Source organism: Symphalangus syndactylus, chromosome 4 (genome assembly GCF_028878055.3).
Source record: "Symphalangus syndactylus isolate Jambi chromosome 4, NHGRI_mSymSyn1-v2.1_pri, whole genome shotgun sequence".
NCBI classification, from domain to species: domain Eukaryota; kingdom Metazoa; phylum Chordata; class Mammalia; order Primates; family Hylobatidae; genus Symphalangus; species Symphalangus syndactylus.
Genome location: NC_072426.2, coordinates 76,417,029 through 76,431,108, shown reverse-complemented (window position 1 = coordinate 76,431,108; position 14,080 = coordinate 76,417,029). Strand labels below are relative to the sequence as shown.

The window sequence follows — 14,080 nt, the reverse complement described above, 5'->3', positions numbered from 1 at the left end:
TTTGCTGTCATTTGTTGTTAAGCAATGATATACAATTTATATGTCCTAACAGCCTGGCAATAGGCTCTTCTTCATTGCGAGTACAGAGCAACATGCACTGACCAACTCCACCACAGCCCCATTTTCTTTTCTTTTTCTTTTATTTTTCTCTTTTCTTTTCTTTTTTTTTGAGACAGAGCCTCACATTGTTGCCCGGGCTGGGGTGCAGTGGCGCGATCTTGGCTCACTGCAACCTCTGCCTCCCAGGTTCAAGCGATTCTCCTGCCTCAGCCTCCCAAGTAGCTGGGATTACAGGTGCCTGCCACCAAGCCCAGTTAATTTTTTGTATTTTTAGTAGAGACAGGGTTTCACCATGTTGGCCAGGCTGGTCTCGAATTCCTGACCTCGTGATTTGCCTGACTCAGCCTCCCAAGGTGCTGGGATTATAGGCATGAGCCACCGTGCCCGGCCTGTTCAGATTTTTAAAACAGGCTGGGTTTGGTAGCCCTTACCTGTAATCCTAGCACTTTGGGAGGCTAAAGTGAGAGGATCTCATGAGCCGAGGAGTTCAAGACCAACCTGGGCAACATAGTAAGACCCCATCACTATAAAAAACAATTTTTTAAAAATAGTCTGGCATGGTGGTGCATGCCTGTGGTCCTGGCTAGTTGGGAGGCTGAAGTGGGAGGATCACTTGAGGCCAGCTGTTTGAGGCTGCGGTGAGCTATGATTGCACCACTGCATTCCCAGCCTGGGTGAGAGAGTGAGCAACCCTGTCTCAAAAAAAAAAAAAAAAAAAAAAGGGTGTAGATGAGGAAGATTCAACAAAACAAAATAAAGAGTAGGTAATGAAGTAAGAGAATAGTGATGTCCTTGAAGCCAAGAAAAGATAGAACTTTATGAAGGAGAAAATGAACAACTTTGTGAGCTGCTGCCAAGAGTTCTAGGAAGATGAGAACTGAAAATTAACCATGAGATTAAGAAATATGCAGATCTTGTTTATTCTACCAGCTGTACAGAGATATAACATATCTCATTTACAGAGTAGAATTGAGTGTTTTCAGTATATTTAAAGAGTATTACCACCATCACCACCATGCATTTTAGAACATTTTAATAATCTCATCCATGCCGTAGCATGTATCTGTAGTTCCTCCCTTTTATGGCTGAATACTATTCCATGGTATGGTTATATCACATTGGATATATCACATTTCATTCATTTCTCCATTCAGCAGTTAATGGACATTTGGATTGTTCTCATTGTTTATCTATTATGAATAATAATATGCTACTATGAAAATTCCTGTACAAGGCCAAGCGCAGTGGCTCATGCCTGTAATCCCAGCACTTTGGAAGGCCGAGGCAGATGGATCACGAGGTCGGGGGTTCGAGACCAGCCTGGCCAAGATGGTGAAACCCCGTCTTTACTAAAAATACAAAAAAAATTAGCCGGGCATAGTGGCAGGTGCCTGTAATCCCAGCTAGGTGGGAGGCTGAGGCAAGAGAATCACTTGAACCCTGGGGGAAGGAGGTTGCAGTGAGCCGAGATCGCACCACTGCACTCCACCCTGGGCGACAGAGTGAGACTCTGTCTCGACAAAATAAATAAATAAATAATAAAAAATAAAAATTCCTGTACAAGCTTTTGTGTAGACATTCCATTTCTCTTGGGTGCATACCTAGGAGTGAAATTGGTGGGTCAAATGGTAACTATGGAAACTTTTAAAGGAACTGCCTGTTTTCCACAATGGCATTTTCCATTCTCACCAGCATATGTGAGTGGTTCCAATTTCTCCACATTCTCGCTAACTCTTTTTACCTCATGTCTTCATTATAGCCAAGCCAGTGGGTGTGAAGTGGCATTTGATTGTGGCTTTGATTTGCATTTCCCTGATGACTAATGAGGTAGAGCATCTTTTCGTGTGCTTTTTGGCCACATGTATGTATTCTTTGGAGAAATACCTCCAGATCCTTTGCCCACTTTTTATTTAGATTGTATGTCTTTTTAGTATTGAGTTGTAAGAGCTCTTTATATAGTCTGGATACAAGTTGCTTATCAGATATGTGATTTGTGAAAATGTTATTGCATTCCATGGGTTGTCTTTCACTTTCTCAATAGTGTATTTTGAAGTGCAAGTGTTTTTTATTTTGCTGATGTCCAATTTCTCTATTTTTTTCTTTGACTTCTCTTGCTTTCAGTGTCATATCTCAGAAGCTGTCACTAAATCCAGGGTCATTATTTCTATGTTTACTTTTAAGAGGTTTATATTTTGGGCTCCTACATTTAAGATTTCAATCTGTTTTGAGTTAATTTTTGGATATGGTGTGAGGTAAGGGTCCAACTTCATTCTTTAGCATGTGGCTATTCAGTTGTCCCAGTATCATTTGTTGAAAAGGCCCTTCCTTCCCTTCCTTCCTTCCTTCCTTCCTTCCTTCCTTCCTTCCTTCCTTCCTTCCCTTCTTCCTTTCTTTCTTTCCTTCTTTCCTTCTTTCTTTCTTCTTTCTTTTTTCCTCACTCTATCACCCAGGCTGGAATACAGCGGTGCGATCTCAGCTCACTGCAACCTCCACCTCCCAGGTTCAAGTGATTGTCCTGCTTCAGCCTCCTTAGTAGCTGAGACTAAAGGCATGCACCACCATGCTCAGCTAATTTTTGTATTTTTTGTAGCGACAAGGTTTCACCATGTAGCCCAGGCTGGTATTCTTTCCTTACCAAATGGTCTTGGTACCCTTGTCAAAATCAACTGGCCATAGATACAAAGATGAAACGTGGAGATCTTTGGTGATCTGAACAATAGCAGTTTTTTTGTTTTGTTTTGTTTTTTTTGAGACGGAGTCTCACTCTGTCGCCCAGGCTGGAGTGCAGTGGCGCAATCTCGGCTCACTGCAAGCTCCGCCTCCCAGGTTCACGCCATTCTCCTGCCTCAGCCTCTCCGAGTAGCTGGGACTACAGGCGCCCACCACCACGCCCGGCTAATTTTTTGTATTTTTTAGTAGAGACGGGGTTTCACTGTGTTAGCCAGGATGGCCTCGATCTCCTGACCTCGTGATCCGCCTGCCTTGGCCTCCCAAAGTGCTGGGATTACAAGCGTGAGACACCACGCCCAGCCTACAATAGCAGTTTTTATGAAATGACGGAGACAAAAATTTAATGGAAATGGATTCATGGCAGAATGGGAATAGAGGAATTGGAAATAATGAGTAGAAACAAGTTTATTGAGGCGTTTGCTAGCAAAAGCAGCCAGGGGATGGAGCCATAACAGGGGGTGAGGAGTTCAGCTCTTAGCTAAAGACCTCTATGTGATCTTTCAAACTTAACCATAGGCAATTACACAGGCTTTTCCTGGCAGGCCTCACAGGGAAGGCTGCCCTCTCCATGCCAGACTTGGCACACAGCCAGTGCATGACAGTCCTGAAGAGTGCTGTGGTCAAGGACTCAGGCCCCATAGGCAGGCATTGTTCTCACACATCTGCATTCCTAGTCCAGGTGCCGCCATTTGAGATCTCTTTGGGGTCTCTGAATGAGGCCTTCCTCAGATGCCTCTCCTTATCATGAAGAGAAGAAGGAATCTTGCTTTTCTCTACTTGGACTTGGTTATTTTCCACCCTTAACCCTTCCCCAGATATCTGACCTTCTGCACACTGTTCCATGGGAGAAAACAGAGCAGATGGGAGTGGACATTCCCTCCAAGCGAGCCCCTTGCTTAAAGTATGGCGTTAGATGATTGAAGGCATGACCGGGAGCAGTGGCTCATGCCTGTAATCCCAGCACTTTGGGAGGCTGAGACAGGCAGATCACTTGATGTCAGGAGTTCGAGACCAGCCTGGCCAACATGATGAAACCCCGTCTCTACTAAAAATACAAAAAAAATGAGCCGGGCATGGTGGTGCATGCCTGTAATCCCAGCTACTCAGAAGGCTGGGGCGGGAGAATCGCTTTGGACCCTGGAGGCAGAGGCTGCAGTGAGTCAGGGTCGTGCCACTGCGCTCCAGCCTAGGTGACAGAGTGAAACTCCATCTCAAAAAAGAAAAGTTAATTAAGAATGAGGAGGATGAGGAGGTTTTGGGATGTCAGCAGACAAGATTAAGGACAAATAGGCATTTAGGAGAACGGGAAAGAGAATGGATTAGGGAAATGTAGGACTTCCAGGCAGCACCAAGAGCACACTTGATGTTTATAGCAATTTGTAACAAGCATGAAAGAAAGCTCAACACCACTGATCATTAGAGAAAGGCAAATCAAAACCACAGTGACATACCATCTCACACCAGTCAGAGTGACCATTATTAAAAAGTCAAAAAATAACAGGGGCTAGCAAAGTTGTGGAGAAAAAGGAACAGTTATACAATGTTGGTGGGAGCGTAAATTAGTTCAACCATTGTGGAAAATACTGGTGATTCCTCAAAGACCTAAAAACAGAACCACCATTCAACCCAGCAATCCCATTACTGGGTATATACTTAACAGAAAATAAATCATTCTGTCATAAAGACACATGCATACATATGTTCACTGCAGCACTATTCACAATAGCAAAGACATGGAATCAACCCAAATGCCCATCAACGATGGACTGGATAAAGAAAATGTGGTACATATACACCATGGAATACTATGCAGCCATAGAAAAGAAAAACATCATGTCCTTCGCAGGAACACGGATAGAGCTGAAGGCCATTATCCTTAGCAAACTAACGCAGGAACAGAAAACCAAACACCACATGTTCTCACTTATAAGTGGGAGCTAAACGATGAGAACACATGGACACAAAGGGTGTGGGGTGAAGGGTGGGAAGAAGAAGAGGATCAGAAAAAATAACTAATGGCTGCCAGGCTTAATATCTGGATGATGAAATAATCTGCACAACAAACCTCCATGACACAGGTTTACCTACGTAACAAACCTGCACATGTACCCCTGAATGTAAAAAGTTAAAAAAAAAAAAAAAAAAAAAAAGAGGCCAGGCACAGTGGCTCACGCCTGTAATCCCAGCACTTTGGGAGGCCAAGGCAGGCAGATCACCTGAGGTCAGGAGTTTGAGACCAGCCTGGCCAACATTGAGAAACCCCCTCTCTACTAAAAATACAAAAATTAGCTGGGCATGGTGTTGCACACCTGTAATCCCAGCTCCTCAGGAGGCTGAGGTAGGAGAATCACTTGAACCTGGCAGGCGGAGGTTGCAGTAAGCCGAGATCGCTCCACTGCACTCCAGCCTGGAGCGAGACTCTGTCTAAAAAAACAGAGAGATTTATGGCACTTTGTGACAGTGTCATACATTTTAGGTCATCATGGGTTTGCATTTTTCTCCATTTGGCTTCAGCTGCCTGAGTGCAAGTGAAGAGTGAGCCATTAGTGGTATTTTCACTGGGGCCAGGATTGTACCTCAAGTACAACAGAAAGAAAGCAGCATGTGAGTTGAGGGTGTAAGCCAGAGGTTAATTACAACAATGCACTGTGGAACCCAAGGGGGTTGCCAAGGGGGGCAGAGGGCAAAGTGCCAAGGAAATGGATTGCGAGCCCCAGTGGGGCTGGAGGGGCCACTCTGGCATCGGTGAAGGAGGGAATGAGCTGCAAAGACAGATGGTGGAGGTGCAGGGTGGGAAGCTCAGATTTCTCCCGTCAAAGGACAGCAGTCAGGCTGCACTTTAGCCTGGGTGACCCTGTCTTTAAGAAAAGCCTAGCAGGTTAGGCTCTGGTAAAATAGTTTCTCCTGACGGCTGGCCTTGTTGACAACAGAATGCTCTGGGGTATTTCAGAATGGAGACTTTCCCTTCCCCCTGCCAGAAGCACAGGGGATTTTTCTTCAGCCTTCATTGTGAGGACCTGGTAGAGCTCTGGGAGGTAAATTCAAAGGAGTGTGTGGGACTCTCTTCTGAATGGCTCCCCCTGAAGTTTTTAACTCTCAGGCTTCTCCATGCTGAACCTCCAGCAATCCATCCATTGCAGTTCAGGTTTTCCTGTCCTGGAGCTGATTCCTAGGGAGGTTTTTGTTTGTGGGTTTCTGCTCTATTAAGTTGTGGTTTTCCATAACTGCCTGTTTGTCTCTTCAATTTTGGGGACAGTGGTTTTCCCTGTGACTTCACTTCTCTGACAGATCTAAAAAGAGCTGTTGATTTTTCAGTTTATTCAGCTTTTTATTTGTTATGACAGAGCGTGACTTCTAATCCCTTTACATTTCAGGCCAGAAACTGCTATAAACTTTAACTCAATAAAAATATACCAAGGCCAGGCTCAGTGGCTCACAACCTGTAATCTCAGCACTTTGGGAGGCTGAGGCGGGCAGATCACGAGGTCAGGAGATCGAGACCATCCTGGCTAACATGGTGAAGCCCCATCTCTACTAAAAATACAAAAAATTAGCAGGGTGTGGTGGCGGACGCCTGTAGTCCCAGCTACTTGGGAGGCTGAGGCAGGAGAATGGCGTGAACCCGGGAGGCGGAGCTTGCAGTGAGCCGAGATCACACCACTGCACTCCAGCCTAGGCTACAGAGCAAGTCTCTGTCTCAAAAAAAAAAAAAAAAAGAAAGAAAAAAAAGAACTGCGCATGTCTAAGAATTGTGAAAAGGGGTAGAGATTCAGCTACACACTGAAGTTAGAGCAACAAAAAAGGGACAGCATGATTGGCAGGTGTTGTTGTGGACTCTGGGCAAATTAGAGCACTCTCACTTCCAGCACATGCACCAATTCAGGCAAAAAACCAAAATATGTTATTTTAAAATTTTAATTTTTGCATAGTGAAAACAAAATCTGAAAATGTCTCTACAATTAGTTTATCAACCCTGAAACAAGCAAGTGACAAGTCTGATGTCACTGGATGTGAGTCATGGAGGACACATTGGTAATTCCTCCCCTTTCTTCTATTTTTCTATTTGTGCTAGATTTGAATGTTTTTGTCCCTTCCAAAATTCATTAGACTAAGGTGAATTTTAGTCTCCTATGCAACACTATTAAGAGGTGCACCCTTTAGGAGGGGACTGGGTCATGACAGCAAGCCCTCATGAATGGGATCGGGTGCCTCTACCAAAGGGCTTGTTGGAGAGAGTTTATTCCTTTTTTCACCTCTTTTTTTCACCCTGAATGAGTCATTAAGGGCAATTGGAGTAAGGGCTCAGAAGAAGAGGAGAGTTGTAGAGAAAGCTTCAGTCTCAGAGATTACTGAAGTGATCATGAACAAAATGTTGGTTGAAATATGGACAATAAAGGTCATTCTGATGAGGTCTTAGGTGGCAATGAGGAATATCTTGTTGGAAACTACAAGAAAGGTCATATGTTCAAAAGTGGCAAAGAACCTGTCTGAATTATGTTCATGTCCTAGTACTTTGTAGAAGGCAGAATTTAAGAGTGATGAACTTGGCCGGGCACGTAACCCCAGCCCTTTGGGAGTCTGAGGCAGGTGGATCACTGGGTCAGGAGTTCAAGTCCAGCCTGGCCAACATGGTAAAACCCCATCTCTACTAAAAACACAAAAATTAGCCGGGCATGGTGGCAGGCACCTGTAATCCCAGCTACTTGAGAGGCTGAGGCAGGAGACTCGCTTGAACCCCAGGAGGCGGAGGTTGCAGTGAGCTGAGATCATGCCACTGCACTCCAGCCTGGGTGACAGGGTGACAGAGTGAGACTCCATCTCAAAAAAAAAAAAAAAAAAAAAGAAGAGTGGCGAACTTGGCTGGGCACAGTGGCTCATGCCTGTAATCCTAGCACTTTGGGAGATCGAGGAGGGTGGATCACTTGAGATCAGAAGTTTGAGACTCAGCCTGGCCAACATGGCAAAACCCAATCTTTACTAAAAATACAAAACTTAGCCAGGTGTAGTAACCCCAGCTACTAGGAAGGGTGAGGCAGGAGAATCGCTTGAACCCAGGAGGTGGAGGTTGCAGTGAGCCAAGACTGTGCCACTGCACTCCAGCCTGGGCAACAGAGTGAGACTCTGTCTCAAAAAACAAAAAAGAAAGCAAGAGAGCAAGAAGGAAGGAAGGACGGAAGGAAGTAGAATATTTGGCAAAGAAAATCTCTAAGCAGTGTTCAGTGTGCCGCATGGCTGCTTTTAACTGCTTATAGTAAAATGCCAGAAGGAAGAATCAGTTAAAGAGAAAATCTATGATCAAAAGGGAGGCAGTATGTAAAAAGTGGAAAATTTTCAGCCTGGCCACATACATCTTTAAAAATATTCCTAAGGATAGAAAACTGAGGGTGTGGCCAAGTGACTGTTTGATAGGGAGATAAGTACAGATAGAAGGAAGCCAGATGCTGTTCATGAAGATAATGGGAGAATCACCCTAGAGGCATTCCAGAGATCTCCAGGGCTACTAGGCACTTCACAGGCCCACAGTGCTAGGACCTTGAGGGCAGAATGGCAAAGGAGGGGCCCCAGGAGCCCTTGAGACCTCTGGGCTTGCTGCCTTCCCACATTCTGGCCCAGTACTGCTTGGTCACTCTGGCTGTGCCTCCAGCAGGCCCAGGTGTGGCTCAGGCCACTGCTGTGAACTTCGGGCCATAAACCTTGGTGGCACTCACGTAATGCTAACTCTGTAGGCAAGCAGAATGCAAGGGCTGTGCAGGCTAGCCACCTCCACCTAGATTTCAAAGGATGCCTCAGAGAGCCTTGGGGCCAGGCAAAGGACTGCCACAGGGAAGGGATCACTGCAGAGAGCCCTGGCTAGAATGCTTAGTGGAGCTGTGCGGAAGGACTACCCCAAGACCCTAGACTTGTGGGGCCACCAGCACACAACACCAGCCCAGGAGAGCCCCAGGAACACAACACAAACCTATAAGAGCTGTGGTATAGACTGTGCTCAGCAAAATCACGGGGGCAGGGAAGCCTCAGAGACCCAACTACACCCATGTGGGACACAAGGCAAAGAAGATTATATTCAAGCCTTAAGATTGAATGTTGTTTGCCCTTGGTAGAGACAGAGTTTCACCACGTTGGCCAGGCTGGCCTCGAACTCCTGACCTCAAGTGATCCACCTGCCTCAGCCTCCCAAAGTGCTGGGATTATAGGTGTGAACCACCACACCTGGCATTTAAATTCTTTTATACCAAGAAGATAAGAACCAAGGGGCCCTGCATGGTGGCTCACACCTGTAATCCCAGCAATTTGGGAGGCCAAGGCAGGCAGATCACTTGAGGTCAGGAGTTCGAGACCAACCTAGCCAACATGGTGAAATCCCATCTCTATTAAAAACACAAAATTAGCCGGGTGTAGTGGCACATGCCTATAATCCCAGCTACTTGGGAGGCTGAGGCAGGAGAATCCCTTGAGCCTGGGAGGCACAGGCTGCAGTGAGCCAGCCAAGATTGCATCACTGCACTGCAGCCTGGTTGTGAGACTCTGTCTCAAAAAAAAGGAAAAAAGAAGATAAGAACTGAGGTATCACATCAGCCATCAACAACACTCGTCTCAAAAATAATTCTCACTTTTTCAGCTATGTGTTAACCCATCAGTTTTTTCAACTTTGTAAATCAGTGACTTTATTCCACCACTCAGCTATTTACCTGACATTGCACAACTCAAGCAGGAACATGTAAGGAACAAAAGGGCAGCACTCATGCCCACACTGGCCTTTTTATTAGTTTCTTTGGCTTTTCATCCTGGGAATCGATACTTGGAAGCAGTGTTTTCTGTCACAAGAGGGAGCAGCCAGGGCCCCATCGTCTTCCTTTTACATCTACATCATCATCAGAACCTCTCCTCTGGCTTCCTGCCAGACTCAGACCAAACCTACCCCCATTGCCCACCACCATGGGCATGCTGGACTGTCAGCTGTGTATCCCAGCAGAACAGGGTGACAGCTCCACACTGGGCTCTTTAGCCCGTTCCTCATTTGGCAGCTAAAGAATGAGCCAGCCCCAGAGTGTTGGAGCATGTCAACAGGAAGGAGAATTGGAGAAGAAAGAGGCCCACAAGGGAAGAGCTTCCCACAGAAGCCCAAGGCTGAGGCTGGAATGACCATCTTTTTTTTTTTTTTTTTCTAAGTGATGGGGTCTTTCTCTGTTGCCCAGGCTGGAGTAGGATGGCAATGATAGCTCACTGCAATCGCAAACTCCTGGGCTCAAGTGATCCTCCCACCTCAGCCTCCCAAAGCAGAGGGATTACAGGTGCACCCCTCTGCACCTGTCTTATGGAAAGGGCTGTTCTGTGTGCCCTCATTACCCACAGTAGGTCATCTTTTTTTTTTTTTTTTTTTTTTGAGACAGAAGTCTCACTCTTATCCCCCAGGCTGGAGTGCAGTGGCTCGATCTCAGCTCACTGCAACTCCACCTTCCAGGTTCAAGTGATTCTCCTGCCTCAGCCTCCCTAGTAGCTGGGATTACAGATGGCTGCCACCACACCCAGCTAATTTTTGTATTTTTAGTAGAGACAGGGTTTCACCATGTTGGCCAGGCTGGTCTCAAACTCCTGACCTCAAGTGATCCACCTGCCTCGGCCTCCCAAAGTGCTGGGATTACAGGTGTGAGCCACCGCGCCCGGCCACAGTAGGTCATCTTTCAAGGAGAGCCCTAGAAAGTGGAATGAATTACATTCAAATCAAGTCAACAAATACTTTCTAAATCTATACAAGTAAAAAATAAGAACTCTTAATGACACCCTTCCTGATGCTAACGATTCCCCTTGCATCACCCACCGTAGGGCTATCTCTGTGACCGACATTGCATTAGGGCTCTTGTTGCATTCTGTTCGGTTCGTTTATGGCTAATGAGAAGTATTTTCATTGCAGCACAGGAGGATCCTCTATATGGGGAAGTAATAGAACAGGAGAAATGTGTGCCTGTGTCCACACGTGAGAGAGAGAATGTTTTAAATCAGTCTGCTACATGGAATTCCTCCACCGAGTGATCAAAAAATCATGCTACATTTCTCACTTCAGAAGTTATCTTGGGGCCAGGGGCGGTGGCTTACTCCTGTAATTCCAGCACTTTGGGAGGCCAAGGCTGGTAGATCACCTGAGGTCAGGAATTCGAGACCAGTCTGACCAACATAGTGAAACCCTGTCTCTACTAAAAATACAAAAAAAAAAAAAAAATTTGCCGGGCATGGTAGCGCGTGCCTGTAATCCTAGCTACTCAGGAGGCTGAGGCAGGAGAATTGCTTGAACCTGAGAGGTGGAGGTTGTAGTGAGCTGAGATTGCACCACTGCACTCCAGCCTGGGCAACAGAGCGAGACTCCGTCTTAAAAAAAAAGAAAAGAAAATAGGAGAAGTTTCCTGGAGATACATGTAAATTCTCTTCTGTCATCTTTTATTCTCCATAACAACCCAAGGATGGCTTATGTCATTTAAAATTTTAAATTTTAAAATAATTGTGCTTGTAGAATGTAAACAGTAGGGCTGGCTTCTGCTGTGTGACCCACAGCCTCTCCTGGTAGCCTGCAGGTGCGAATCTGACAGTGTGGGAGGCAGCAAGCATGCCAGTGACACGCTGCTGGGCTTCATATCTGCCCCACCTTGGCCAACCCACTAGACCTTCTTTTATGCTCCTTTCAGAAGCTATGTGCTTTGGAGAGCCATCCCCTGAAAAGCCCCCTTCTCCTTAACCACTAAGGAAATTTCACTAAATAAGGCAACCTGTGCCCTGCTTCAGTGACAGGACACCTGTGTACATCCTCGGATCCTCATTCAAAGCTGGCCAGGAGCAGCACCTTCAGGCCCTTGGCATGGGCCTTTCGCTGCTGTCTTCCCCAGCTCTCAACTCTGGCTGCACATTCAAGACCTAATGCACAGGGGTCACTATAGGCAAGAGGCCTCCACAGAAGTAACTGATTTATGCACAAAAATAGCAAAGTGAAGTTTAATAAATGACAGTGGAAAGGCCCAGAAATTCACAACTAAAACAACTGTAGAAACCCTAATCTCCACCCATAAACATATACATCATTATTTGTCAAGTCAAAAAGAATACTAATCTTCAGCTTTCTTCTTTAGTTATCTAATTTGTTTTCGTCTGACAAGGAAAGAATGAGATTAGTACGTAAGATGCCTGAATTATTTCTTCACATTATGTCCATCGCAATAGGTCACCAGTCTACTAATACTCTCAGCCTATTCCTAGAGGTTTGATGGTGAAGATTTTCATTGTAGGCAGTCCCCAAATATTTCATCACCTTTCTTAAAAGTAGAGACACAAGGATTCTCTTGCTATCATCCCTCCCCCTTTAAGAAATTAAAACTGCACAGCAAAATGAACTATCATCAGAGCGAAGAGATAACCTACAGAATGGGAGAAAATTTTCGCAACCTATCCATCTGACAGTGGTCTGATATCCAGAGTCTACAAGGAACTTAAATTTACAAGAAAACAAAACAAAAAAAACCACCCCCACTAAAAACTGGGCAAATGGCCAGGCACGGTGGCTCAAGCCTGTAATCCCAGCACTTTGGGAAGCCAAGGTGGGTGGATCATCTGAGGTCAGGAGTTTGAGACCAGCCTGGCGAACTTGGCGAAATTAGCCAGGCATGGTAGTGGGCACCTGTAATCCCAGCTACTTAGGAGGCTGAGACAGGAGAATCGCTTGAACCTGGGAGGCTGAGGTTGCAGTGACCTGAGATCATGCCACTGCACTCCAGCATGGGTGACAGGGCGAGACTCTGGCTCAAAAACAAAACAAAACAAAACAAAAAACTGGGCAAAGGACCTGAACAGACACTGCTCAAAAGATATACATGTGGCCAACAAACATATGAAAAAAAAATCAACAATACTGATCATTAGAGAAATGCATATCAAAACTACAATGAGATACCATCTCATACCAGTCAGAGTGGCTATTATTAAAATGTCAAAAAACAACAGATGCTGGTGAGGTTGCAGAGAAAAAAGAATCTTGTTATACTGTTGGTGGGAATGTATATTAGTTCAACTATTGTGGAAGACAGTGTGGTGATTCTCAAACATCTAGAGGCAGAAATACCATTTGACCCAGCAATCCCATCACTGGGTATATACCCAAAGGAATATAAATCATTCTATTATAAAGATACATGCCATGCATATGTTCACTACAGGACTATTCACAATAGCAAAGACATGGAATCAACCTGAATGCCCATCAGTGATAGACTGGATAAAGAAAATGTGGTACATATACACCATGGAATACTATGCAGCCATAAAAAGGAATGAGATCATGTCCTTTGTGGGGACACGGATGAAGCTGGAAGCCATTCCTCAGCAAACTAACGCAGGATCAGAAAACCAAAACACCACATGTTCTCACTTAGAAGAGGGAGCTGACTAATGAGAACACATGGACACACTGGGAGGAACAACACACACTAGGGCCTGTCAGGGGAGTAGGAAGAGCATCAGGAAGAATAGCTAATGGGTGCTGACCTTAATACCTAGGCAATGAGATGATCTGTGCAGCAAACTACCATGGCACATGTTTACCTGTGTAACAAATCTGCACATCCTGCACATGTATCCCGGAACTTAAAATAAAAGTTGGAGAAAAAAATAGATATATAAATAATTTTAAAAAGAAAGTAAAAATGTCTTTAATGACATATTTTACCTTTTGCTTTCCTTCTGTCCCTTTCCTCTCTCCTCCCCTCCCCTTTTTCTTCATTTTATTTTATTTTATTTTATTTTATTTTAAGACAGGGTCTTTGCTCTGCCACTGAGGCTGGAGTACAGTGACTCCATCATAGCTCACTGCAGCCTTGAACTTCTTGGCTAAAGCAATCCTCCTACCTCAGCCTCCCAAGTAGCTGGGACTACAGGCACATGCCACCACACTCAGCTAATTTTTAAATTTTTTGTAGAGACAGGGTCTCATTGTACTGCTCAGGCTGGTCTTGAACTCCTGGGCTCAAGTGATCCTCCTGCCTTGGCCTCACAAAGTGCTGAGATTACAGGTATGAGCCATCACACATGACCTTTTTTTTTTTTCCTTTTAGAACACTGTTCTTAGAGTGATAATTTTTTTTATGTTTCATTTCTTCCATATTTTCTCAAGTTGTGGATTGAGTCAAGGTACTTTAAAACTCTTCCGAGAAAAGACTGGTTAAGAGAAGCCTAAGGTCAGTATAATGTTTCTTCAAGATGCTTTCTAGAGAATCTAAAGGAAAGTCAATACCAGGATAATCCAAACTTTTAG

The 14,080-nt window shown here is 45.0% G+C and overlaps 2 protein-coding genes across 10 annotated transcripts in view; one reads left to right on the top strand and one right to left on the bottom strand.

Annotated features, from left to right (window-relative positions):
- The window catches only part of LOC129480807 (transmembrane protein 78-like), a 107,485-nt gene that overhangs the window by 52,121 nt on the left and 41,284 nt on the right, over positions 1–14,080 (top strand). The window lies entirely within an intron of this gene.
- Positions 1–14,080, bottom strand: part of CCNY (cyclin Y) — a 299,400-nt gene that overhangs the window by 270,710 nt on the left and 14,610 nt on the right. The window lies entirely within an intron of this gene.